A 27212-nucleotide genomic window follows, 5' to 3' on the forward strand; every position below is an offset into this window, starting at 1 on the left:
CCTGAGGCACCAGGAGATCATTCAGACATCTTGGGCTCTCTGGGACTGCCTGGTGCAGGGTGGTCTGTGCATGGGGGAGCTGAGAGTAAAAGGATCCCTGCTGGGGACAAGCCCCACTCCAACAAAATCCATCCTCCAACAGCCCCCAGAACCACGTACCCTCATCTCCTGCTGCCTCTTCCCTCCCTGAGCTTTCCCTGGCAGACAGCCCAAAGCTGAGCCCATCCCAAAATCCGTTGGATCCCAGCAGAATTGCCACTGTTCCTGTTCTGGCACTTTGAGGAAACAGTGGTGGGCACTGACCTCTCTTCCTGGGGAATCAGGACCCCAAACTCAGGGAAAACAGGCATGTGGGAGGACTTTGAGTCAAGGGCAGGCAGGTGATTGGGATCTGCACTCACTGGAGACACTGGAAGCACTGGGCAGTGTTGATCACCTGTTGATGACCTTGCAGACAAGGCTGAGCCTTGGGCAATGCCTCAGCTGTGCTCCTTGCCACAGCCTGACCACTCCATTTCCCTTTCCCCACAGGCCCCAAATCAGTCTCATCTCCAGCCCCAGAGCAGAGTCCCGAGGGCAATGTCCCCTGCCCTGCCCCTCACCCTGTCCCACCCATGGCCACCGTGCCCACCCAGAGCACCTGTGTCCCGCTCTACACAGCTGCCCCATGCAGGGTGCCAGGGACCCCATCCCCAACAAGGCTCAAACTCCAGCCCTGGCCCTGGCTGCCATCACCTGCAGCTCCCGAGGGAAGGGCCCTTGTGCCCACACAGGGTCTCTGCAATGCCCAGGACCTGAACCAAGGCCAGCACTGGCCCTGAGCAGGATGTGCCCATCCCCGGGGACATGGGGAAGTGGGCACCTGTCCCTAGGCAGCCACTCGGAACTAACTGGGGTAACAGAGGTGCCCTGTGAGGAGGAGGGGTGTTGGTGCCCTGCCAGCACCTCTGACAAGCCCTGTTTACCCATTGCCCGAGGCACCAGGAGATCATTCAGACATCTTGGGCTTCCAGGAAGGAAAATCCACTGTGAAGTGGTTCCCGAAAGCTGTCCATGGCTGTGATTCCTGTTTGACATTCCAGGGCATTAGTGAAGGGTTCTGCACATCTCTTTCCCCAGGGACAATGTGAATCCGTCCGAGAGGTGTCGTGGCCCAGCTGGGAAAACATTTCAGGCCACTGCCTTGACTGTTGGCTATGGAACTTGCCCAAGGAGCTGCAGGGCCCAGGAAGATTTTCCTGTGGAGTGCCCCAGGACTGAGAGACCAGAGTGTCCCTGTGGGGGATCCTTGACCAGAGCAAAAGGGCTGTGATGTCTTTGGGGTGCTGAGGACACCTTGGCATGGAATTGAGGACATGTCTTTAGGATTCTAATTGCAGAAGGAGGCCAAGGATAGATCCAGGCCTCCTTGGAGATCAGTGCCAGTCAGGGGGGTGGCACTGGACAGCCACTGACCACGTGCCAACAGCCCGGGCAGAAGGAGCTGGACATGCCCAGAGGCTCCCAGTGTGGGCAGATTGGCCCTGCAGCTTCAGGGACCCCATGGGAATGTCCCTGCCCCCCTCGGGGCTGTGGATGAGCTGTGCAGAATCTCTCCCTACAGCTCTCAGCAGCATTTCAGCAATGAGGTATTTCCCCTCTTTGACTGACTGGGGCTTTGGCATAAACAATTTACATCAGGGTCCTCAGCACAGGAAAGGCTCAGACCTCATGGAGCAGCTCCAGAGGAGCTGAGATGCTCCAAAGGGTTGGAGCACCTCTGTGACAGAGACAGGCTGGGGGAGTTGGGGCGGTTCAGCCTAGAGCAGAAAAGGCCCTGGGGAGACCCCATTGTGACCTTGCAGGACTTCCAGGAACCTCACAGGAAACATGGGGAGAAATATTTTAGTAGGGCCTGTCTGAGTTGGGTGAGGGGAAATGGTTTTAAAGCAGAAGAGGATAAGTTCAGACTGGAGATAGGGAAAAAATCTTTGATGCTGTGTTTGGTTAAGCACTGGCACAGGTTTCCCAGACACCTGGTGGATGCCCCATCCTTGGAAATATTCCTGGTTGCATGGGCTGTGAACAACATGATGGAGGAAAAGTTGTCTCTGCTCCCACCCCACAGGAGGCCCTGTGGTGTCAGCTACCAGAGGGGTCGGTGTGTCTTGTAGGATTCAATTCCCCCGGAGAGAAGAGGGAACACATGGCAGCACAGATGGCAGGAACGTCCTCCCATGGAGATGGGAATATTCTGGATCAACAGGCTCAGGCTGCCCAGTTTTGTGTCTTTGTAGATGGACACCGGTGTCAGAAGAGACTGAGAACCAGGAGGCTCCACAGTGTCTCTGAGTGCCCTGTCTCTGAGTGCCCTTGGTTCCATGAGGCCCCACAGAATCCCAGGATGTGGTAATTAAGTTCCTTTGTTATGAAACAGTGGTGTTATAAGAAAAAGTAGTTTTTTCTGGTTGTCCCCCATGCATGTTGGTTTGCCCTGGAGAGGTACCCTCCCATCCCCCTGTCCATCTACCTCATGACCAACCCCTCATTCCAGATCCTTCCTTGCTACTCAGGGAAACCTTGTCCTCCTCCCTTGTCCATTACAGAAACCCCACCTTTCTCTCTAGAAACTTCTGTGTCCATCTTGTACCCCTCGAATACCCACTGGTATGCTCAGTCCACCCTCCTGCCCTGTTGTTCCCCCCTGGTTGTCACAATGTGTACCCCGCCTTGTGCTCCTCCCCAGGTTTCTGCCATTGCTCCTGGTTTGTATCCTCCCCATGTTCCCTCCCCCGTACTAAAGCTGTTGTGACCCTGGATTTGCTGTCACTTGTTTCTGGGCCCTTTCGGAGATAAAAAAATCTCTTGGGAGCCTGCAGAAGTGATCCCTCTCTTCCTTGGCTCTGGATTCCTCAGCTCGGGACAACATCAGTATCTGCACAGAGCAGCCTGCTGCTTCTGGGAGACAAGCAGCCCTGCTTGTACCACCAGCCCAACCGGCCCGAAGGGCGGATAGGGAGTGGCCACTCCTGGCAGGGGACAGGAGACAGGGCTAGCTGCAGCCATCTCCGAGTGGCCACCGTGTCACCAGGGCCCCTTTGGCTCCATGAGGCCCCAGAGAATCCCAGGGCCCCTTTGGCTCCATGTGGCCCCACAGTGTCACAAGGACCCCTGGACACCACAAGGCCCTGAGGTATCCCAATGGATCCTTGATTCCATTTGGCCTCACTGTGTCATGAGGGCCTCTGGATTCCCTGAGACTCCACAGTGTCACAGTGTCCCCTTGTTTCCACAAGTCACAGGGTCACAATGGCCCCTGAGCATCTTTAGGCACCAGAGTGTCACAGCATCCCCTCAGTTCCCTGAACTCCACAGTGTCACAATGTCCCCTTGGTGCCATTTAGTCCTGCAGTGCTGCTCCTCATGGTTCCTGGGAGCCATGAGGCCCTGAGGGATCACAGTGGATGGTTCCATGAAGCCCCACAGGTTGGCAGTCTCCTCTTGGTTCCATGAGGGCCAATGGCCCCAAGGGGCCTCTGGATTCTACCAGGGCCCAGAGTGCCACAAAGCCCCTGTGATCCCACGAGTCCCTGCAGTGTCACCATGTCCCCATGAATCCTTGCAGTGTCACCATGTCCCCAGGAGGCCATGCAGTGTCACAGTGTCCCCAGGAGGCCATGCAGTGTCACAGAGGAGCAGCACTGGTGAAGACACAGCACCAGGGGAGGTTTGGCAGCATTCCTCTCTCTGTGACACCGCAGCAGTGGCAAGGCACAATGTTCCCCACTCTATGACACTACAGGTGTGGCAGTACCATGTCCCCCTCTCTGTGACACTACAGCAGTGGCAATTCCAATCTTCCCCTCTCTGTGACAACGCAAGGGTGGCAGCCCCAAAATTCCACTCTGTACGACCCCACAGCAATGGCTGCCCCAGGGTTCCCTTCTCTGTCACACCAGAGCAGTAGCAGTGCCAGCATTCCCCTCTGTGTGACAGCACAGTGGTGGCAATCCTGACCTTCCCCTCTCTGTGACACCAGAGGTGGCACTCCCAGCATTCCCCTCTGCCTGACACCAACACAGTGGCAAACCAAAGATTCCCCTCTCTATGAGAAAACAGTGGGGGCAGCCCCAACATTCCAATCTCTCTGACACCACAACGGTGGCAGCCCCAACATTCCCCTGTCTATGAAAACACAGAAGTAGCAGCCCCAATGTTCCCCTCTTTGACATTGTAGCAGTGGCAGCCCCAGTGTCCCACTCTGTGACACCACAGCGGTCACAACCTCAACTTTGCCCTCCTTGTGACACTGCAGCTGTGGAAGCCCCAGGTGTCTCTGTGAAACCCCAGCAGTGGCAGTCCCAGAGTCCCTCTCTCTCTGACACCACAGCAGTGGCAGCCCCAAAGTTCCCCTGTCTGTGATACCACAGTGGTGGTACCCAGAAGTTCTCTCAGTGACACCATTGCTGTGGCAGCCCCAGTGTCCCCCCTCTGTGACACTGCAGCGGTGGAAGTTCCCATCTCTATGACACTGCAGGCGTGGCTGTCCAAAGTTCTACTCTCTATGACAGCACCGCAGTGGCAGTTCCAACATTCCCCTCTCTGTGACACCTCAACATTTGCAGCCCCAGTGTTCCCCTCTCAGTGACACCACAGTGGTGGCAACCTCAGTGTTCCATCTCTGTGACATGACAGAAGTGGCAATACCATGTTCCCTTGTCTATGATGCCAAAGTGATTGCAACCCCAGTGTTCCCAGTGTTCTCCTGTCTATGACAGCATTGCAGGGGCAGCCCCAATATTCCCCTCTCTGTGACACTTCAACATTTGCAGCCCCAGTGTTCCCTTCTATGATACCACAGCAACAGCCACCCCAGCCTTCCCCTCTCTGTGACCCCACAGCTCTGGAAGCCGCTGTGTTCCCCTCTCTGTGACACCACAGCTGTGGCAGTCCCATTGTCCCGGTCTCTGTGACACCACAGCTTTGGCAGTCCCGTTGTCCTGCTCTCTGTGACACCACAGCAGTGGCTGCCCAAACGTTCCCCTCTCTGTGACACCACAGCTGTGGCAGTCCCGTTGTCCTGCTCTCTGTGACACCACAGCAGTGGCTGCCCAAACGTTCCCCTCTCTGTGACACCACAGCTGTGGCAGTCCTGTTGTCCTGCTCCCTGTGACACCACAGCGATTGCTGCCTGAGCGTTCCCCTCTCTGTGACACTGCAACTGTGGCAGCAGCACAAGAACAGAAGCAGCAGTCGTGCAACAACAGGGGAGCCGTGGAGGAGCAGAGATGGAGCTCAGAATAGCAGGAGATGAGCAGTGGTGGAGCAGTGGTGGAACAGTGGTGGAGCAGTGTTGGACAAGCAGAGGAACTGTGCTGGAACACCCCCAGAGCAGCACTGGAGCAGCTTTTGAGCAGCAGTGGAGTAACCATGGAAAAGGTGGAACAGTGGTGGGACAGGAGCCACAGCCATGAACAGTGGTGGGACAGGAAGCACAGCCTGGAACAGTGGTGGGTCAGGAGCCACAGCCATGAACAGTGGTGGGACAGGAACCACAGCCATGAACAGTGGTGGAACCGGAACCACAGCCATGTGTGATACTCACATGCCCTCTGAACAGAGAGACATAATTCTGTCTCTCAGCTTTTTTCCTGGAGAAGTACAGAGGGAAAACAGTTTTTATCTCTGCTTGCTGCTCCTGGTATTCTGCACAAGTGGAATGTGTTGGGAAGGTTGTTTACCTCAAGGACTTTGGTCATTGGATTCTGGTGGAGATTGTTTATGTTAATTAGCCCATCAGGTCCAAGCTGTGCGGACTGTGGCTCTGCATACAGTCACAAGTTTTTAGTTAGAAGTAAGTATTCTTTAGTATTCTTTGTAGTATTGTTATAGAATAGTATAATGTAATGTAATATAGTATTAATAAAGTGAGTGTTGAGCATTCCAAAGCCTTGGAGTCAGATGCCAATCATTTCCAGCCTCGGGGGTCACCTGATTTTAGTATAGCCATGAACAGTGGTGGGACAGGAACCACAGCCAGGAACAGCGGTGGCACACTGGTGGCAGGCACAGTGGTGGCACGTTGGTGGCACACTGGTGGCACACTGGTGGCACGTTGGTGGCACAGGCCCCGCAGCAGTGGAGCGGTGCCGGAGGTGCCGAAGCTGCGGGACACAGAGCGGCTCCAAGCGCTGTGTCCTGCAGGAGCCCGCCCCGCACACCAGAGCAATCCCATCAGGCTGAACCAGAGTGGGGGCAGCAGCAGGAATTGCTGCTGGGCTCTGGAAGGTGTGGATGGAGAACATTTAATGGTGACCTGGGGGTTTGATCCTGCTCATTGTGGCCACTTTTGGGGTGCTGGGACAGTTCCAGTCCATCTGAAGTCATGAACTCAGGAGATACTCAGGACAAAAGCAATCAAACTGCCTTCTTTACTGGAGGGAAACACAGCTTGGGAGAAGTTTAACGATTTCTGATTTAGGAACCAAACTGGATCAATTATTGGCCTGTGCTTTGTTCTAGTCCAAGGAACAATTCCCAAAGTGCTGTGATTTGGCATTAAAAACGAGAAACGTGCCTCATCACCTGGATATTGTGCTTGCAGTACAGAGCTATTTGTGGTTGTTATGACTGAGAAAACAACTGGAATTCTTTTCCTGATTTCACTCTTTCTTCCTCCCTCTGGGATGAAGCCTCCAACACTCCCTGCAGGTATGCTTTTCAGAATCTGCTTCTCTGGAGTTGGGATGGGACAAATGAACAGTGGGAAGAAGGAGGAAAATGGACCATTCAAACTACAAACTCTGCTTTTGTACCTCTGGATTTCCAGTGTTTAGAAATTGTCATGTTTCCAACTCACTGGCCAAATCCCACACTTCTCACTTTTACCCTGGCAGAAAACCTTCCTTTGGCCCCATTTAGGAACTGAGCCTCGGAAACACCAGAGTGCAGATGCTTTTTTGCTGATTTTGCTAATAGATGGCAAGAAAATCAGCAAAGCAGGAGGGATCAGGGAGAGGGCAGAAACAATTCCTTTCTTTTGTCTTCCTTGTGGAAAGTCTCTTGTGGAGGTTGTGCTGCAGCCGGAGACTTCCCGGGCCAAGGGCTGAGGGAGGTGATTCAGCTGAGGCAGCTGAGACATCTGCTCCCTGGTTTGCAGCCCTGGGGCTGGCAGGGGACACAACTGCCCCCCGTGCACCCCACACCCCCTGGAATGGGGGATTCTTCCTGCCTCTGCCAGATGCTCCTTCTCCATCCCTGGCCTGGGTGCTCCTGGGTGAGCTCCCTGCCATGGTCATTGCTGGGGGAGGGGAGCAGGAGGGAGGAGTTCAGTGCCAACCTGGGAGGTGCCAGCGGGACAGAGATGTGTGGAGGGGACAGTGACAGAGTGACAGGATGTGCAGATGGACACAGGGACAAGACTACACCTCTGGGGGAAACCACTTTGAGATTTTGGGGAATTTCCTTTGGAACACACACATGGACACAGACACACAGACAGAGATTGTAGCTTTGCTGAAAGGGTTTATTGATGATTGATTATTGAGGAGAAATAGCCCAGGGCTCAAAGGAATCAGAAGGTTCCTCCAGGGATGATCATCTGCTCATGCCGCCAGAGGGGACTGGGACACCGGCATCCCCACAGCTTCCAATCCTAAATTAAAAACCCCAGAATGGGACCTCTGGAGCCCACTGGGCCATAGATGGGCTTTGTCCCCACCCCTGTCCCTGCAGGCACAGCTCACCTAGGCATCCAGAGAGGCAGCCAGGCGCTTCTGGCGCAGAAGAGCCCGCAGCTTTTCAGCCACAGGGGGCTGGGGACAAAGGCAGAGTTAGAGACACACTGGGGGCACTGGGCTGGACTGGGAGGCAGGGCAGAGCAGGGAGGGGGCTTAGGGAAGGGGCTGTGGGAGCAATGGGGTGCAGGACTGCTGTGCTCCTGCCCAGAAGCACTGGGCTCCTGGCCAAGAGGCACAGCTGGGGCAGGGGCTGCATCCTGGCTCATCCAGGGGGTCCTGGGGTGACCGGGATGGGAATGCAGCAGGGGCCCTGGGGAAAGGCTTCCCTGGTGAGGAGCCCTGGGGAAAGGCATTGTCTGGGCTGTCAGGAGGGGTGCACTGGGCTGTGCTGGGACAGACTGGGATGGCCTGGGCTGTGGTGGCCATGAAAGGGGAGGGTCTGACACCGGCAGAACTCTTGGTACCCACCAGAGGTGTCTCCAGGACCACAACATTGTCTAAATCCAGCTGCAGAGAGACCAGGAGACCTTGCTGGTCACTGGGATGTCCCCGGTGCCAGCAAGGGATGGGGGGACACCACTGCCCCCCAGTTCCCTGAGGGCATGCCCTCCAAAGACAGCAGCCCACTCACCTCCCGGAGATCATCTTGGGTTCCTTCCAGGAGTGCCTGGAAAGGAGAACAAAGGCTGGGTCTGGACTGGATCTTGTGGGGCTGTGGGGGGACACAGCTCCAGGGAGCAGGGCACAGGCAGAGGGATGGGAATTCAGGGCCTCCAAGGAGATCTGTTTGAGCTGGGGGGAGACCCAAAGTCACTGATCTGGGGTCAATTGAGGGCCCAGGGAATGGGGCTGGGGGTGTGGAAGGAGCAGGGTTTGGGGTACATGGGAGGAGAAAGGAATTGAGGTGTAGAGACACGGGAGTTCAAGGGAGGGGTTTTCAGGGGACAGAAGAACAAGGATGGGTGGGAGCAGAACCAGCAAGTTGGGAGATGCTGTGGGAGTGGGGAGTGAGTCAGGGAATTCTACAGGGGGACCCTGCTATACTGGCCAAGAAGAAAGGCAAAGGCTTGAAGGGGGACAAAGAAGGAGAGGCCTCGGGAATGGTCAGTGGGAAGGCATTTGGGGACCCTGAATTGGACACAGAGGATGGACCAAAAGGGTGGGATGGGAGGCCAGAAAGGGAAGGATGTGGGGACAGCCTTTGGCTGGTACCTCACCTTGGCCTGTGCCGGGGGGCACAGCAGGATGGAGAAGAGCAGGGCCACGCTGAGCACAGCCACCTTCATCTTCCTCTCGCTCTGGGCAGCGCTGCCTGAGGCTGCAGCAGGTGAGGAGCACCTTTATCCCTGCTGGGACTCCTCCCTGCACCCTCTCTGCCAGCCCTCAGCCCTGGCCACAAGCCCAGCCCTGGCACAGAGTCCACCCCACAGGTGACACAGATCCAGCCCCCTTGCCTGGCATCCCTTCTGCTTAGGACAGCTGCCCCTGGAAGGGCCCAGGCACCTGAGGGAGCCAAGGGGGGCAGGCAGAGAGCCAAAGGCATCTGGGGACCCTGTGGGGACAACCCCCATTCCAACACAATCCATCCTCCAATACCCACAGTGCCAGATCCCCCATCTTCTGCTGCCCCTCCCCTCCCAGAGCTTTCCCTAGGGGACACCCCAGAGCCCAGCCCCAAACCCAACATGTGGGAGAGCAAGGGGAACAAGGGACATGTGATCAGGTGGGTGATTGGCATCTCAGTCACTGCAGACCCTGGGGAGCACTGGGCAATGCTGATCACCTGCAGACAAGGCTGAGGGTTGGGGAATGGCTCAGGAGTGACAATTCCCACATCCACACAACCCGATATCCCTTTTCCTGCAGATGCCAAACCCCTCCAATCTTCGTGCACAGAGCACTGTCCAGAGGGCAATATGCCCTGCCCTGCCCCTCATCCTGTCACACCTGCAGCAACGGAACCCTCCCAGAGCACCTGGGTCATGGCCCTGGCTCTGGGCCCAGGCCAGCACTGGCCCTGAGCAGGATGTGCCCATCCCCAGGGACATGGGGAAGTGGGCACCTGTCCCTAGGCAGCCACTCGGAACTAACTGGGGTAACAGAAGTGCCCTGTGAGGAGGAGGGGTGTTGGTGCCCTGCCAGCATCCCTGACAAGCCCTGTTCACCCAGGCCCTGAGGCACCAGGAGGACATTCAGACATCTTGGGCTCTCTGGGACTGCCTGGTGCAGGGTGGTCTGTGCATGGGGGAGCTGAGAGTAAAAGGATCCCTGTTGGGGACAAGCCCCACTCCAACAAAATCCATCCTCCAACAGCCCCCAGAACCACGTACCCTCATCTCCTGCTGCCTCTTCCCTCCCTGAGCTTTCCCTGGCAGACAGCCCAAAGCTGAGCCCATCCCAAAATCCGTTGGATCCCAGCAGAATTGCCACTGTTCCTGTTCTGGCACTTTGAGGAAACAGTGGTGGGCACTGACCTCTCTTCCTGGGGAATCAGGACCCCAAACTCAGGGAAAACAGGCATGTGGGAGGACTTTGAGTCAAGGGCAGGCAGGTGATTGGGATCTGCACTCACTGGAGACACTGGAAGCACTGGGCAGTGTTGATCACCTGTTGATGACCTTGCAGACAAGGCTGAGCCTTGGGCAATGCCTCAGCTGTGCTCCTTGCCACAGCCTGACCACTCCATTTCCCTTTCCCCACAGGCCCCAAATCAGTCTCATCTCCAGCCCCAGAGCAGAGTCCCGAGGGCAATGTCCCCTGCCCTGCCCCTCACCCTGTCCCACCCATGGCCACCGTGCCCACCCAGAGCACCTGTGTCCCGCTCTACACAGCTGCCCCATGCAGGGTGCCAGGGACCCCATCCCCAACAAGGCTCAAACTCCAGCCCTGGCCCTGGCTGCCATCACCTGCAGCTCCCGAGGGAAGGGCCCTTGTGCCCACACAGGGTCTCTGCAATGCCCAGGACCTGAACCAAGGCCAGCACTGGCCCTGAGCAGGATGTGCCCATCCCCAGGGACATGGGGAAGTGGGCACCTGTCCCCAGGCAGCCACTTGGAACTAACTGGGGTAACAGAGGTGCCCTGTGAGGAGGAGGGGTGTTGGTGCCCTGCCAGCACCTCTGACAAGCCCTGTTTACCCATTGCCCGAGGCACCAGGAGGACATTCAGACATCTTGGGCTTCCAGGAAGGAAAATCCACTGTGAAGTGGTTCCCGAGAGCTGTCCATGGCTGTGATTCCTGTTTGACATTCCAGGGCATTAGTGAAGGGTTTTGCACATTTCTTTCCCCAGGGACAATGCAGATCCATCCAAGATGTCTTGTGGCCCAGCTGGGAAAACATTTCAGGCCACTGCCTTGACTATTTGCTATGGAACTTGCCCAAGGAGGCACCGTGCCCACTGGGGAAGATTTTCCTTGGGGGTTTTGTTGCTTTGTGCCCTTGGAGGAGAGACCAGATTGTCCCCATGGGGATTTTTGACCAGGTGTACGAGTGCTGTGACATCATTGGTGTGCTGAGGTCACCTTGGAGAGTTATTGAGGAAGTGTCTGCAGGGTCCAAATTGGGGAACTTTGGCCAAGGAGAGCTCCAGGCTGCCTTAGAGATCAGTGCCAGCCAGGGGGATGGCATTGGACAGCCACTGACCATGTGCCAACAGCCCAGGTAGAATAAGCTGGACACACATGGGGTCTCCCAGTGCAGTTGGATTGGCCCCCAATTTTGGGGTCCCAATGGAATGTCCCTGCTTCCTCTGGGGCTGTGTCTGAACTGTGCAGAATCTGTCCCTACAGGTGCTCCAGCAGGTCAGGAAGGATGAGCTTTCCCTCTCCTCTCAACCACTGTCTCAGCAGGGAAGAGCCAGAATTTTCCTGCTCCAGGGAAAGGCACTGGTGGTACAGCCCACGTGTCACCCCCTGGTTCTGTCTGCAGCACTGGGGCTTGGACATGAGGAATAGAGAATTTCCCTTGGGTGGGGAAGGTCTGCTACAGGACCTGGAAGGAAACCAAAGGTCCCCAAGCATTTCTGCAAGAGAACTCCTGCTCCAGTGTCTGTGGGGCAGAGCAGAAGTGTTGCCGTGTGTCAAAGTGCAGGCTGGCTTCTACTGTGCGAATTAACCAGCCCCCAGGCTGACTAACCTTGCCCAATTGACTGGGCCTCGCCAATCACATCTCTACTTGGCTGCAGCCATTTCACTGCCCAGAACCTGAAGAGGTGTAGAGATGAGACCAATAAAAGTATCCAGACCTGGTTTTTCAAATGCCCTTTATAAGGCAGGGCTTGAGAATAAATGCTCTCTGTTTGCCCCATGAACATCGGGGTGAGTGGTCTCTTTGTCCCCAACCCACTGCCCCCCATGAGTCAACATTACAGAAAGCAGTCCTACTCCAACAAGACAAAAATACAATTAGGAAGCGGAGCTCCCCACAGCAACACTCGTGGGCAGCTCTCTTTCTCTGCACCTCCAGGCGGAGCTTTGCTGGGCATCCCCTTCCCAGGGAGGAAGCTCCACACACTCCAGGCAGGAACAGCTCAGAAGAACTTCCCCTAGGCCAGGGGGCTGCACTTTTACAGCTCAAAGGGACTGACTGGCATGCAGGGGCCTCCAGCTCACTTGAGCAGCTCATCTACCCCATCTGTGACCCCCAGCAGCACCTTCAGTCAGGGCCAGTAGCCACAAGGAGTTTCAGCAGAATCCATCACTAAAACACACAAGCTGGCCCTTGCAAAGCCACCTGGAGACACTGGCAAACTGGACACTGTCCAAGTGCCTGGATCACATTCCAAGGCAGAAAAGCCAGCCCAAAGCATCCTGTTACAACCTCCCAGGGCTTTCCAGACTGCTGAAGCGCAGGCAGGGCAAAGGCACTGCCAGGCCTTCCAGCCTGGTGTCCCACGTGCCCACAGGCTTTTCCAGAGCCCTGAGCTCCCCTGTACTCACAGGCCTGCCAGGGGCACCTCCCACAGCTCTCTGGCCATGAGACAGACACGTGTGCTCACAGGCACTCACAGCCCTTCCCAGCTGACATGCCAGGCCACTGTCAGCTCACAAGGCACTGCTGTGTCACAGCCACTCCCTGCGCTCCTACAGGGAAATCCTGGGCTCTCAGTGCTCTCAAAGAACACTTGGGCCACACACAGCCCCAGCAGCTCAGGGGGGACATGCCAGGAGTCTCCCATTTGCCAAAGCCCACGCAGATCCCAGCCTAGAACAGGCTCTCACGGGTGACGTCCCATGTGTCCCCAGGCTGCTGAGGAGCCGGCAGCTCACACGCACTCACAGCGCCTGCATGGGGACACACCTGCACTCTCCATCCTCTGAAAGACCTGCGGTGTCACACACCGTCACACTGGCTCCCTGGGCACATTCCAGCCATCTCCAGGCTGCCCAAGGCTCAGGAGGTCACGTGCTGTCACAGGAACTATGTGGTGACATGCCTCAGCTCTCCATGTTCCAAAAGAACCCTGAGTTCCCAGGCGGTCCCAGCAGAGCCCAGGTGCACATCTCAGGAGGCTGCAGGCTGCTGAGAAGCCCTGGTGTCACAGGCAGTGCCAGGGCCTCAGTGTTCACAGTCCAGGGCTCTCCACGCTGCCAAAGACCTGGCATGGCACAGGCACTTGGACATCACTGCAAGGATGATGGCAAAGCTGTGGGCAGAGAAAAATTTCATAGCAAAGCCACAACAGAACAAGGTGCATTGCCAAGCTTCACTCTACTGCTTACACCATGCTTAAGGCACAGCCAGGAAAGGCAACAATCAAAAATCCAGAGTCAGTCAATGCAAAATGGCACTAAATCAACACAATCTGTGTCTGTGTGTGTTTGTGTATCTTTGTGAAGATGATAGCAAGAGTAAGGATCAAAAGAACCTGATGTTGGGAAGGATGAAAGTTTGACAAGAAAGTCTCACAGATACGTATGTATGGCAGAAAGATTTTTAAATGTGGAGTCTGATGAAGGAATAGAGTTAGAAGCAAGTTTTGATATAGAAGAAAAGAATTTCTGAACCAGTCTTACTGGATAACCAAAAAGGCAAAGGGTATGTTAGTTAGAAGGGTTTTTCATGACTTAGAGCAAAGGATAAACCACCTCAAACAAGAAGATGTTTTTACCAAGCTGGAAGATAGCACAGGCAAACAAGCCTGCCGATGTGGCAAGTAGAAAAAAGGTCTCAGAATTTTCCACTGCAAGAAAACTGAAAAACAACTTCTAGCTTAAACTGTAATGTACTAACTTTTAGTGATTGGAGAATAGTAACATGAATATAGTAATTATAGGATTTATGATAGGCTATAGATAATAGTTAAGGGATAGATTGGTTCTACTGTATTAAGATGCTAAGCAAAGTATATAATGCACTGTAACCAAAGCCAAAGGGTCTCCAGGCCTGCCTGCAGCTGGAGCTGACAGCTGTAGGCACAGGCTCTGTTGCCCACGACCCTGGACTGCTGCTGTGGCAGTGCCTCTCTGAGTGTGTGCATGGAGTCACCCCGGCTTGCTCCAGCACAGCGAGCAGCGGGGGACACTTTCCCTTCCTCGGGAGGTCGGGAGAGCGGCTAAGGCTTTCACCTTTCTGACAAGACACCAGCACAACATTGGTAGAAGAGAGTGGACTCCAGTTGGGTGCAAAGTCAAGGTTTATTCGGAGCTCTAACGAGATTCCTAACCCAGGGAAAGCAGCCAGCTGGAGACAGCAAGAATGGGGTGTGCAGGGTGTTATAAAGGGGTGGGGAGATTGACATTAAAAGGATGGGAAGAGGCAGCAGGGGCAGAACCATTCTAACAGGGGGGAACTGGGATAAACCAAAGTACAACCTAATGCAACTAAAACAAATAATAACACAATACAACATGCTGTAACGTCTTGGATTGAATAAATTGCATTTTGAAGAGCCACCTGGAGTCCCACATCTCTCATTTAGGCTCTTACAGTAGCGCCCACGTTTTAGTTGGCGAACTTGAACTTATTGGCAGTAAGAGACCTCCCGGTGAACTCAGTAGGAGGCGGCCGCGAGGATCAGGCACCTGGAAGGAGGGTGACCAAGGCCCGGACAGGAGTTGCTGCTGGACAGTACCTGGATCAGAGCCTCTATGTACAGCACCTACTGCATAGCTGGGCAGCAGGTGAGCACCAGGAATAATGGGGCAGAATAAGTCTGTTCTGCAGAGAGATGCGTATCAGCATTTAAAATCTTTATGTGCATCAAGACCAAAAAACCTTGCAAATCAAAAGCTCAAATAGCTTTGAAAAGGGACTATAACTCATATTCCAAATGCTGACTCTGAAGCCTTCTATACCAGAGAGGTTTGGGACTCTGTGGGGGTTAAATTGTATAATGCTATCTCTCGGCGTGACAAAACAACAGCAGAACTTCTCCCTGCTTGCCGAGTCCTAGTGGAAATCTGCCATGAATGCCCTGCCGCCACGCCCCTCTCCGCCCCCACTGCACCTGAACTCTCACAGCCACAGCCTCGGCCAGCTTCTCCAGCTGTGAGAGTGGGGGGAAGAAGAAAGGGGGGAAGGGAACAGAAACTGCTGCTGCTCCGGCCCAGAGAAGGATCCCGAATCCTGGATCCCGTTGCCCTTCTGCCTGTGCTGGGGAAAGGCGCCGCCGTCCCAGCCTGCCCCATCCCGGCCTGCTCGCACCGCCGGCTCCCGCAGCCCCGCGCTCGGCCCTGGCTCCGGCCCCGCAGGGCTCTGACCTGCACGGCGGGGCCGGCCTGGGCTCCATGGCCAAGGTGCACGGAAGTTGGAAGTTAACTTCGCTGGGACCTGCATCTCATCGCTGGGCAGGTCGCCACCGGCAACAAGAACCACTGAAAGAGACAAAAATCATCCCCCAGATCTCCTACTCCTACAGCTTTGGAGAAAATTACCAATGCTCTGCAAAACAGACAAGCACATTGTTAGGTTCCAGATAAACCTTTTTTCCTTGCAGTTCTAGGAGAAACACTGAGACTGTATGGCTTCATCTTCCATTGGGACTCTTCTCAAAATAATCCTTTGTTAATAATTGAATGGCTTTTTCTTTCTTACAGGTCACCAAAGACAATCACTTTTAGAGATGATTTCTCAAACTGTCATTAAGGGCAAGGTAAGGCTTCCTGACATAGCAGATTGTGAATTTAAAATCATCTCTTTACCTGTGATTAAATCCTATTTTGATTGGGCCATGCAAAAGTCAGAAGATTTACTGTATACCTTGTTAGATTTTCCAGGTGTTTGCTCCATTCATTAACCAGCACACAAACTGATCAAAGCTAAATTATGCTACAAAGAGAAACCCCTTATCAGTGAAGAGCCTTTAGATGCAGTACTCTCTTCACTGATGGGTCAGGACAAACACACAAGGCAGTGGTTACCTGGCAAAATAAAAACACTGAATTCTGAGAACAAGACATTCAAAAGGTCAAAAGTTCTCCTCTGATTGTTGAATTGGCTGCAGCTGTAAGAGCATTTCAGCTCTTCCCAGAACCTTTTAACTTAGTCACTGATTCTGCATATTGTTTAGAGAATTGAGGGGTCTGTTTTAAAAGATGTTAGCAGGGACAAATTGTGTCTTTGGCTTACCTGTCTGTATCAAATTTTGTTACACAGAACTAATCCTTACTTTGTTGCTCACATTAGAGCTCACTCCAGGCTCCCAGGATTTATGGCAGAAGGGAATGCACGAGCTGATGCATTGCCACAGCAGCGTGTGATGAGGGAGCTGCAGGAGACAGTAAAGATTGCACCTCTGTGCTTCCTGCAGCTACCTTGCCTAACATTGTTGAACAAACTAAATTGAGTCATGCCTTTTTTCAGCAAAATGCACAGGCCCTCAGATGAGATTTTCACATCTCCCTAGAGCAAGCACAAGCCCATGTAGGGGCTTGCCCTGACTGCCAGCTAGTTCAAACTATCCCTTCTACAGGAGCCACCAACCCAAGGGGGTTGGAAGGTTTGCAGAAGTGGCAAACAGATGTCACAAAGTACCCTTCTATTGGGAAATTTAAAAATATCCATGTCTCTATTGATACATTTTCAAAAGCAGTTTTTGCATCTGTACATACAGGAGAAACAGCTAAGCCTGTTTGCCAGCATTTTTCACAAGCATTTTCCTCACTGGGTGTCCCTCAAGAAATTAAAACTGATAATGGTCCTTCATAAGCCACACAAGAATGGGCCACATTTTTAAATGACTGGGGTGTTCACCATACATTTGGTATTCCCTACTCTCCCACAGGTCAGGGAAGCTGCAAGATGGGTTTCTCAGGGCACACAAGAAACGGCCTTGTCTCTGGGGCCACAGCTGGCTGTGCTGCTGGGGCTCTGAGGAGCGCTGATTTGAGAGGCTCTCTGTCTGCTAGGGCCATCTGAGCCAGGGAGGATTTTTCTTTTCTTTAAGATTGGTTTTTTCCTTCTTTTTAGTTTTTCTTTAAGCTATAAATATAGAATGCGTTCTAATACCCAGACTCCCAGGAGCTTTCTTTGGTGCCCAGCGTCTGCAGGGCACAGGGGAAGAGGGGAAAACGGGTCCTTGTGCCAAGCGAGCTGCCCAGGCGTGCAGTGGGGAAGGGGAAATGGCCAGAAGCCCCTTGGCCTTTGGTGGTTCTGCTGAAGCCTTTGTGCTGGCGACAGAGAGGCTGGGCAGGGGCTGGAGCTGTGGGGATCCCTGCCAGACTGGTGCCTGGAGATGGCCACAAGCCCTCCTGCCCAGCCAGGAAGGGCCATCTGTGTCCTCCTGCCCGTGTGTTGCTGCCTGCATTGCTGAGGGCTCTGAGGTGCCTCTTGATCCGGCTCCTCTGGAGCTCCCTCAGGGCTGCACCGCTGCCGGGCAGGTTGGCTGGGCTGGGGGAGACCCTGAGGGGACCCTGAGGGGCGGTGGGAGGCTGTGAAGGGATGAGGTGCTACACAGGCCCTGACAGGACAAGGCATTGGGAAGGCATGCGGGCCCTGGGGGGGGGGGGGGGGGGGGCAGGAGGCTCCAAGGGGACAGAAGTGGGTAGGAACACAGGCTGGTGGGAAGCCCTGAGGAATTGGGTGTCAGAGGCCATAAGCAGCCCCCAGGCTGCCACCTTGTCCCTGACAGCCGGCTGCTCTGGTGCTTCCCCAGAGAGGCTCCCACGCCTGGGGCAGAAGCCCTGGAGGCCGGGCCTCAGCAGGAGGGTGGGGACACCCCCGAGGTGCCCAAGCTGGGCTGGCTGAGGACAAGGAGGGCAAGGGGGCCCTGCCGGGGCACGGTCACTGGGTGCTGCCAGGGCAGTGGGCAGAGCAGGGCTGGCAGCCAGCCCAGCCCCCGCGGCTGCCCAGGCCACAGTGCTGAGGGTGAGGCCCTGCTGACACAGAGCTCTGGGCCCGCAGAGCTTCTGCCTCCGTGGCGAGGGCAGCGATGTCTCCTCCAGCAGGGCGTCTGAGTCGCTGCTGCCAAAGCAGCTCTGGACACCACAGAAACAGCACCAGAGCAGCACAGGAGCAGCAGCAGCCCGAACGCCGGCACCTGCTCAAGGAGGCGTCTGCACCAGCCGCCCTTCAAAAGGGGGTGATACTGTGGCACTGTTGCATGTGATTTAGCAAAAGGCTTCAGCACACTTGGCCACAATGGCTTTCTCTTGGCTTGCCAGCCTCACAGCAGGACATGGCCGCTTCCAGCATTTGCCTTGGCTGCTCCTTTAAGGGGCTGACACCATCATCAGAGAAACAGAACAGCTTCTCCTCCCAGAGTTATCCCTATCCTCTGCACTTCTCCAGGTGTCTGCCTTGATGTTCACCAGGGTCTTCCCTGTTTGTGGCCATCCACTGCCGTGCTCAGTACGCAGCCAGTCGTATTTGCACATGAGCTGCCATAGGAGGACACACAGTAAGTGGACAGTTGAATGGCAGAGGAGGGGCCAATTCTTTTTCTTTCAGAGTGCAAGAAAGACAGAAAAGCAGAAGGAAACATGACAGTGTTTTGGTGGAGTCTCTTTGTCCTGTGAAATTCTGTAGCTGTTGGTGTTTCTGTGCTACTGCTAATCCCTTCCTTGAAAAAAATCATCCCAGGAAGGAGCAACATCATCTGGCACATACCAAATGTTGCCACCAGGTGCTCCAGGTGCTCCTCCCAAGAGCCCCTGTAGGATGGAGCACAGCCCCCAGTGCAGGTCGGCTTTGGCTGCCCTCTGGCAGAGAAGCCCTCTGGAGGCACAGGTCTCTGGGGCAGGAGATGGGCACCAGTGCTGCGCCAGGGCTCGGGGAGACTCTGCTTGGGCAGGGACTCTGACACACGGGCTGATGTCAGTGCTCCGCGGGCCCCAGGGCTCAGAGCAGCATTGGTGCCCTGGCCCACACGTTCCTCGTCTGTGTCACAGGGGCACACTTAGCACCAGTGTCAGAGTCCTGCTCAGAATGTGTCTTTGCCTTTCGGAGTCACTTTGCATTGGCATGTGGGGCACTGATATGTAATACTTTGTGTCCAAAATTTCTGTGGGACCCCTGTGGAACCAAACCCCCACCCCTCTGTTCAGCTATCAGGGGTGCAGATATGGGTGCTGTCAGGAAAAGTATTGTTTTAAATACATATTAGAATATTGACTTTTTGCAAATATTTAGATGGATTCTGTATCTATATTAGAGTAACTTTGCTATAAAAATTTAGGCTTTTTTTTGTTGTTAACTAAGCCTAGACATAGTAGTAAAATAGCTGCTATAGTATGCCTGTGTTAAACTGCCTGCTTGGTTGGGATAACATTCAATGAACATATGATGGAGCCCCTGCTGCTGACATGCCAATTATCAGCACCCACTGTCTGTAGAAAACATGGACCAAAGCCCAAACAGGAGGTGATAACAAGGGCAGACTCAAACCACATCCATGAAAGGCACATGCTCTGAAAAGGTGGACCCGAGGAGCAGCCATGCTAAACAATTCTTGGAACATGTAAACTAGTTTGGGGAAAAGTTTAAATATGCATAATTGTTTATGACTATGCTGTAGGCTGATGCAATAGAAAGGGTATGTAAAGGACATCTCTGAAATAGCAGCTGTGCTCTTGGCTGAATGCCAAGCACCCACCGCAAAAACTTTGCTTTATTCTCTTTGTCTCTTATTGTCCTTTATTCAACTTTTAAACTTTTACAGGAGGGTGAACCTCGTTTTTCACAATGGGGATAAAATGGGGCATGGGGTGCTCAAATGCCTCAAGAAAGCACCAAAACAACCCAAGCACCACATTCCCCTCATGCCTGGGCTGGCAGCCCAGCAGCTCAAGTAGAAGAGTCTTCCAGGAGCTCAGGGGGAGCAGCAGCCCTTGTGCTGAGGCACAGCCTGTGGAGAAAGGGGTGAGTGGCCCAAATGTGTGCTTTGGAAAACAGAGCTGCGTTTCTAAATGCTGTCAGAACTCTCTCTAATAGACCTGTGGTGGCTGAGGGATGTACATGGGAAGGGTTTGCCAGCCTTGAGTGGGACTTGTTGATCATCTGAGCTCTGTTCTGTCTGGGAGCCTGTTCCTTTCCCCTTGCCCAAGGGCAGAGTGTTGGTGAGGGCTGGAGTTGGAGGCTGTGTCTGCCCCGAGAGCCGGAACCCTGGGGCTCCAGGTGCTCCTGCCAGCGTGGGCTTGTCTGAGCCGGGCCTTGTGCCTCTTTCAGGTGTCCCTGCTGCTGTAACAGCTGGCCCAGGACCAACAGGACCACCTGGAGAGCTGTGCAGGGAGCAGGCAGGAGACACGAGGTGCAGAAGGGACCTCCTTGCTTCCTGAACATCTCAGAGAGGAGCCAGGCTGCAGCTGGATGCAGTCCTAGACTAGTCAATAGTTTATGTTTAAAGAATAGTATAGGTGTAACTGAGCCTTTATACAACTGTGTTCCATAGGATGAAAGATATATTTATAGAAAAATAAAGAGTTTATTATGATCACCATGAAACTAATGGATCTATATAAGAGTTATTTACTACCCAGTACTGAGACCTATAACTTCCAATACAGTGCTTTACATCTGAAGCAACATTGAAGCAATTCTAGTCAAGCCAGCAAAACCAAGTCTTAATTAAAGATTGATGCTACTCACCCACACCAATGAACACAGGCAAACGTTTCTCTCAGCCTCAAGGCGTGACCTTGAGGAGCACCCTCACTCTGGGGAGGAATCTGCAGAAGGGAGCCACGTGCCATGAACCACTTTGGTGGGGACAGGAGAAACCTGCCATGTGTGGAGCTTTTTCATTTGTCCTTAGGAAGCTGCCGCCTGTTTTTTCTCAGAGTCACAATCTCAGGCTGGCAGAGGCTGGAGGCACCTCTGGAGGTCACCTTGCCCAGCCCCTGCTCCATCAGGGCCACCCAGAGCCAGCTGCCCAGGTGTGTCCAGGTGGCTTTTGAGTCTCTCCAGGGAGGGAAACTCCCTCACCTCCCCGAGCACCTACACCAGTGCTCAGCCACCCTCCCAGTGCAGAAGTGTCTCCTGAGCCCAGAGGGCCCCTCCTGTGTGTCACTTTGTGCCCGAGGCCTCTTGGACTGTCCCTGGCCCTGTCCCCTCTGCAGCCTCCCCCCAGGTATTTATCCCCATGGATGAGATGCCCTGAGCCTGCTCTGCTCCAAGCTGGGCAGTCCCAGCTCTCTCAGCCTCTCCTCATGGCAGAGACGCTCCAGTCCCTCCATCACCTTCATGGCCCTGTGCTGGACTCTGTCCAGTCTGTCCCTGTGTCCTGTACTTGGCAGCCCAGCTCTGGGCCCAGCACTCCAGGGCTGGCCTCTCTGGTGTGGAGCAGAGGGAAAGGATCCCTTCTCTCTGCCAGCTGTGACACAGCTCCCAGTGCAGCCCAGGATGCTGTTCTGCATTGCTGCAGGAGCACATTGGGCATCCTGGTGTCCAGCAGAACCCTGCCAAACTTCACTTTTCCAACTGGGTGGCCCCCAGCAGATACCGGTGCCTGTGGTTGTTCCTTCCCAAGGACAGGACTCAGCTCTTGTCATTGAACTGTCACCCTTGTTGAACTGTCCCTCTGGATGGCAGCACTTCTCTCTGGCAGATCAGCCACTCCTCCTGGTTTGTGGGAGGGCACAGCCTGGCCCCCTCACCCAGTTTACTAACAAAGGTGCCAGAAAGGACTGGACTCAGCATTGTCCTCTGGGGTCCACTGTGGGGACCCTGGGGGCATCCCCTAGCTTAGGGAGATACAAGAAGCTTCCCTCAAAAAGCTGTTAGGACCTTTTTGGCTCTTTCCCTTGTTCCTATGTCTGTTCCTATGTCCCTGAACCACTCCCTCCCTATTCCCTGACTGGCCCTCATTTTTGTACTGCCTGGAGACCAGGTTCACCCCCAGCCCCTCGGGAGGGACAAACCTCGGGTGTCCCCGAGTGTGCCTGGGGACTGGGAACATCTCATGCACGGCTGAATTAAACATCTGTGGATACCATGCAAAGGCTCTTTTTGCTTCCTTACCCTGGACTTTACTAGCAGCTATTCAGGCTGCAACAGTCCACCGCTAGACTTTGTGCCACTGCTCACCAGGGTTCCAAGAAGGTAGATTCTGTGCAAGGCGTTTTTGCTTGTATGTACTTATTCAGAAAGAATTGGCAGGATTTACAACAGGGATTTCTGCTCCATATCTTATGTGGGAAAAAATGGAATGATCAACGCTTCCTCTCACTGGTGGTGGGTAAAGTGGTCCTGTTGTTGGTGGCAGTGAATGTCACCTGCACAGGAGCTGTGCCAGACTGGTGTGACATACTGTGGGAAGGAGCACTCTAAGGGAGGTAAAAGCTGGGCTGTAGAGTTCATTCAAAGACTATTCATCAAACCATAGAAGCCCCTGTTTTGTGAAGATCAGGAACAATTCCTAGGCAAGGGCTGAAGCTGCATATCTGTGAGTTCCTTTATCTCCTAGGTCAATTTCTCCATTAATGATAGCAGATTGTCCTGGCTTAAAAGACAGATGTCTTCCAAGAAAGCTGGGAATCTTCCTGGGATGGAGAGATAGCCCCCTCCCTCCAAATAATTACAACTCAAAATTACAGGGCTTCCAGGCAAAGATATGGGAAAATAAATATGAGTTATTTTCTAGAATATATGGATATTGGTGAACAAGAGAGAAAAGCCACCAACATTTCCCAAAGCAATGCCAGACCCTTCCCCCCCGCTGAGCAGTTCTGCCTTTGCTGTAGTTATGACCACAACCGGCAGAGGGCGCTGTGAGCTGCCGGCAGGGCAGAGCGGCTGCAGTGACTCTGCCCTGGCTCCGGGGGGCGCTGTTGGCCCAGGGGGCTCCAGGGGCCCCCGGCTGCGAGCCCTGAGCCACCCCAGGGGTAACGGCGACCTCGGGGACAGAGGGAAGCTGGGGCTCTGCTTTCCCCAGGTTCTCACCTGTCTGTGGCAGTATCCTGGCCATGGCAGCTCTGCTGTGGTTCCAGTCAAGCAGCACCTTGGGCTCCCTCTCTCCAGAGAGAGAGAGAATAGGTGGGGTGGTCCCGTTTCCCCTCCAGCACCCACGCAGATGGTGAGGATCTTCCTGGCAATGGCAAGTGTGGAAAAGTCCCCGTCAGCCAGCAGCTGCTGCAAGCAATGGGCTCACCTATGGCTGGCAAGGAGAATTCTGAAGCAGGGCCGGGTCGAGCATCAAAAACTGCCCAAACTGCCCTGCTCCTCGCATGGCCAGCTGGTACTTCCCTCAGCAAGCCAGTGCCCAACCCTGCCCTCCCACCCTGGAAGCTTCCAGTGGAAGGGGAGAGTCACTGGCCAGTTCTTTTGCATCTCAATTGCCCCACAGGCAATTCATTCCCCACAGGCATCAGCTGCCCTCTCCTCACCACACTGCCCTTTTCAGGTAAGAAATGAGAGAAAATTCACCAAAAAAACAACCCAAAACACACAACATTTCCCACCCTGAATTTTTTCCATACCAACATGTTACATCAAACTTTGACTTTAAAACTGTATGCATACATGTATTATCCTAATTATATACATTCATACATACCTGCAGATATGGATACAGGCACAGTGTTTTGGGCAATTCACCCCAAAAACAAGGTCCCCTGGAGATATCCATTGTGTTTATCCATCTTTCTGCATCACCCACCAAGTGCAACCTGGTCCCTGAGCAAAGACAACCCCACAGGTGGGTTTGTCTTTGATCAAGGCAGAATTAATCCAAACAGGCTTTCCTAGCACACCTCCCATGAGCACCACTAGAACATTGTCTCCACCTGCTGTGCACAGGGGCTCGGATTGGGCAGAGGCTATTAACTAACCATGTAGCCTTTGCTAAATGCAGCTCCCACTGCTTGAGGGTCCCATCTTTCCATTGCCTTCAATGTTTTTTTGAAGTGTTCATTGCCCTGCTGAACTTTCCTGACCGCTGGTGCATGGTCGGGAATGTGATGTACCCACTCAATGCCAGCTTCTCTAGCCCAGGTGTTGTTAGGGCTGTCCTTGAGATGAGTCCCTTTGTTGGACTCAATTCTCTCTCTCAAAACTCAATTCTGAATGCCTCCAAAGGACCTGCTTTTCCAGGCCCAGGATGGTGCTCTGGGCAGCGCCATGAGGCACAGGGTAGGTCTCCAACCACCCAGGGGTGGCTTTTACCATTGGGAGCACATAGCACTTGCCTTGGTGGGTTTAAGGCAGTGATGTAGTCAATGTGCCAGGCCTCTCCATGCTTCTGTTTGAACCATGACCCCCCATACCACAGGGGCTTCACCCACTTAGCTTGCTTGATGGCAGCTCACATCTCACAATCATGGATAACCTGGGAGATGCTGCCCATGGTTACATCCACCCCTGGGTCTCATGCCCACCTATAGGTAGCAGCTCTGCCCTGCTGGCCTGAGGCATCATGGGCCCACTGAGCTGTGAACAACTGTCCCTTGTGTTGCCAGTCCAAACCTATCTGTAACACTTTGATTTTGCAGCCTGATCCACCTGTTCACTCTTTCAGTGCTCCTCATTAGCCCAACTCTTGGGCATGTGGGCACCCACACGACAGACTTTCACAGATAGCTTCTCTACCCAAGTGGCAATGTCTTGCCATTCGTCTGCAGCCCAGATCGCTTTTCCCCTACACTGCCAATTGGCCTTTTTCCACCTTTCCAGCCAGGAAAGGCCTCCACAGAGCATTGTCTAGCATACATGAGTCAGTGTAAAGAGAGTTCTGGCCACTTCTCTCCCTCAGCAATGTTCAGGGCCAACTGGACGGCTTTGAGTTCAGCAAGTTGGCTCAATCCACCCTCTCCTTCAGTAGCTTCTGCAGCCTGTCCCGTGGGGCTCCATTCAGCTGCTTTGCACGTTCAGTTTGTCCTTACAATGCGACAGGAACTGTCAGTGAAAGGAGCATAGTGTGTTTCTCCTTGTGGCAGGTGGTTGTAAGGTGGAGCTTCCTCAGCACACGACACCTGTTCCTGCCCCTCTTCTTCCGGTAGATTAAAGTTCTCACCTTCAGGCCAATTCATAATTATCTCCAAGATCCCTGAGCAGCTTGCCTTTCCAATACTGGCGTGCTGTGCGATGAGGGCAATCCATTTGCACCTGCACTATGCTTTGCTGTACCTGGACAGCCCACAGGAGTCCCTGTGACAGGCGGCCATAAGGTTCATGTGTGAGCCACGAGCCTGGGCTTCCCCTGCCCTGCCCTGCCCCACCTTGCCCTGCCCCGCCCTGCCCCACCCAACCCCTCCCTGCAGCGCCCAACTCCACCCTGGCCTGCCACACCCAGCCCTGCTCCTCCCTTGCCTACCCCACCTTGTCCCACCCCATCCCAGCCCTGCACATCCACACTTTACCCAGCCCCAGCCTGCACATCCACACTTTACCCAGCCCCTCCCAGCCACACCCAACCGTGCCCAGCCACACCTTGCTCTGCACAGGTCTGCCCACAGCGCCCTGCCATGCTGAACTGGGCCCCGCCCTGCCAAACCCCGCCCAACCCGCCCCATCCCAGGCCTTCCCTGCAACACCCCACTCAGCCTCACAATTCTCTACCCTGCCAAACCCTGTCCCACCCTGCCCTGACCCGTTCAGCTCCGCCCTGCACTGCCCAAACCTGCCTCACCCAGCCCCATCCAACCACCCCCAACTCTGCGCCACCCAATCCTGTTTCTCCTCACCCTGACACAGCTCGGTCCCAGCTGCGGCCTCGGCAGCGCCATCCCTGCCCGGCCCCGTGGAGCCCCGGCTGCCCTCAGTGCTGCTGCCGCCCTCTGGCAGCCGTGCCCTGGGGCGGCAGCGTGCGGCCAGGGCCCGGGCTGAGCCCTGCTGGGCCAGCAGGGCGTGTGGCCACAGGGCTGGCAGGGAGCTGTGCTGCTGGGGCCGTGACAGGCTCTGTGTTCTCAGGAATGGCTGACCGGCACCTCAGCGTGTTGGGAAGGATGAAAGTTTGACAAGAAAGTCTCACAGATATGTATGCTTAGCAAAAAGATTTTTAAATGTGGAGTCTGATGAAGGAATAGAGTTGGAAGCAAGTTTTAATATAGAAGAAAAGAATTGCTGAACCAGTCTTACTGGATAACCAAGGAGGCAAAGGGGATGTTAGTTAAAAGGGGTTTCTATGAGTTAGAGCAAAGGATAAAACAACCTCAAACAAGATGTTTTACCAAGGAGAAAGATAGCACAGGCAAACAAGTCAGCAAAGTTGCAAGTAGAAAAAAGGTCTCAGAATTTTCCACTGCAAGAAAACTGAAAAACAACTTCTAGCTTAAACTGTAATGTACTAACTTTTAGTGATTGGAGAATAGTAACATGAATATGGTAATTATAGTAGTTATGACAGGTTATAGGTAATAGTTAAGGTATAGATTGGTTCTACTGTATTAAGATGCTCAGCAAAGAAAAGTATATAATGCACTGTAACCAAAGCCAAAGGGTCTCCAGGCCTGCCTGCAGCTGGAGCTGACAGCTGTAGGCACAGCTCTGTCGCCCATGACCCTGGACGGCTGTAACATCTTGGATGGAATAAACTGCATTTTGGAGAGCCGCCTGGAGTCCCACATCATCTGGTGTTTGCTGGCACCACCAGTGCTCAGATCCAGCAGTCTCCCACTGGCAGCATAGCCCAAGTCCAGCAGTTTGCTGGCACAGAAAGCCAAAACCCGGCAATTTTCTGGTGCCAACACCAGCACCAGCCAGCAATCTGCTGTTAGCTGGCATTGCCAGTACCCAGATCTGGCAATTTCCCAGTGCTGGCACAACCCAAATGCAGCAATTTTCTGGCAAACAAAGCCAAAACCTGGCAACTTCCTGGTGCTGCCACCAGCACCACCCAGATCGGGTGTTGGCTGCCACTGCCTGTGCCCAGATCCAGAAATTTCATGGTTCCAGCACAGCCCAAGTGCAGCAAGTTTTTGGAAAAGAAAGACAAAACTGGGCAATTTCCTGGTGCCAGGACTATCACTGCCCAGATCTGGGGTTTCCTGGAATTGCCAGTACCCAGATCCAGAAATTTCCCGGTGCTGGCAGAGCCCAAGTGCAGCCATTTGCTGGCACAGAAAGCCAAAACCCAGCAAATACCTGGTGCCAGCACCAACCATCTGGTGTTTGCCAGCACTGCC

At 54.1% G+C, this 27212-nt stretch overlaps 1 long non-coding RNA gene across 2 annotated transcripts; it reads left to right on the plus strand.

Annotated features, from left to right (window-relative positions):
* The first annotated feature begins 14877 nt into the window (after positions 1-14877).
* Positions 14878-20598, plus strand: LOC132334865 (uncharacterized). Of its 2 annotated transcripts, XR_009488508.1 has the most exons (4): positions 14878-15811; positions 18448-18556; positions 19817-20016; positions 20323-20598. It is a non-coding gene; the product is annotated as an uncharacterized LOC132334865 (long non-coding RNA). The 2 variants fall into 2 exon arrangements; XR_009488507.1 differs by lacking the exon at positions 18448-18556 and having other exon boundaries at positions 14883-15811.
* The last annotated feature ends 6614 nt before the right edge of the window (positions 20599-27212 follow it).

Source organism: Haemorhous mexicanus, chromosome 16 (assembly GCF_027477595.1).
Source record: "Haemorhous mexicanus isolate bHaeMex1 chromosome 16, bHaeMex1.pri, whole genome shotgun sequence".
Taxonomy (NCBI): domain Eukaryota; kingdom Metazoa; phylum Chordata; class Aves; order Passeriformes; family Fringillidae; genus Haemorhous; species Haemorhous mexicanus.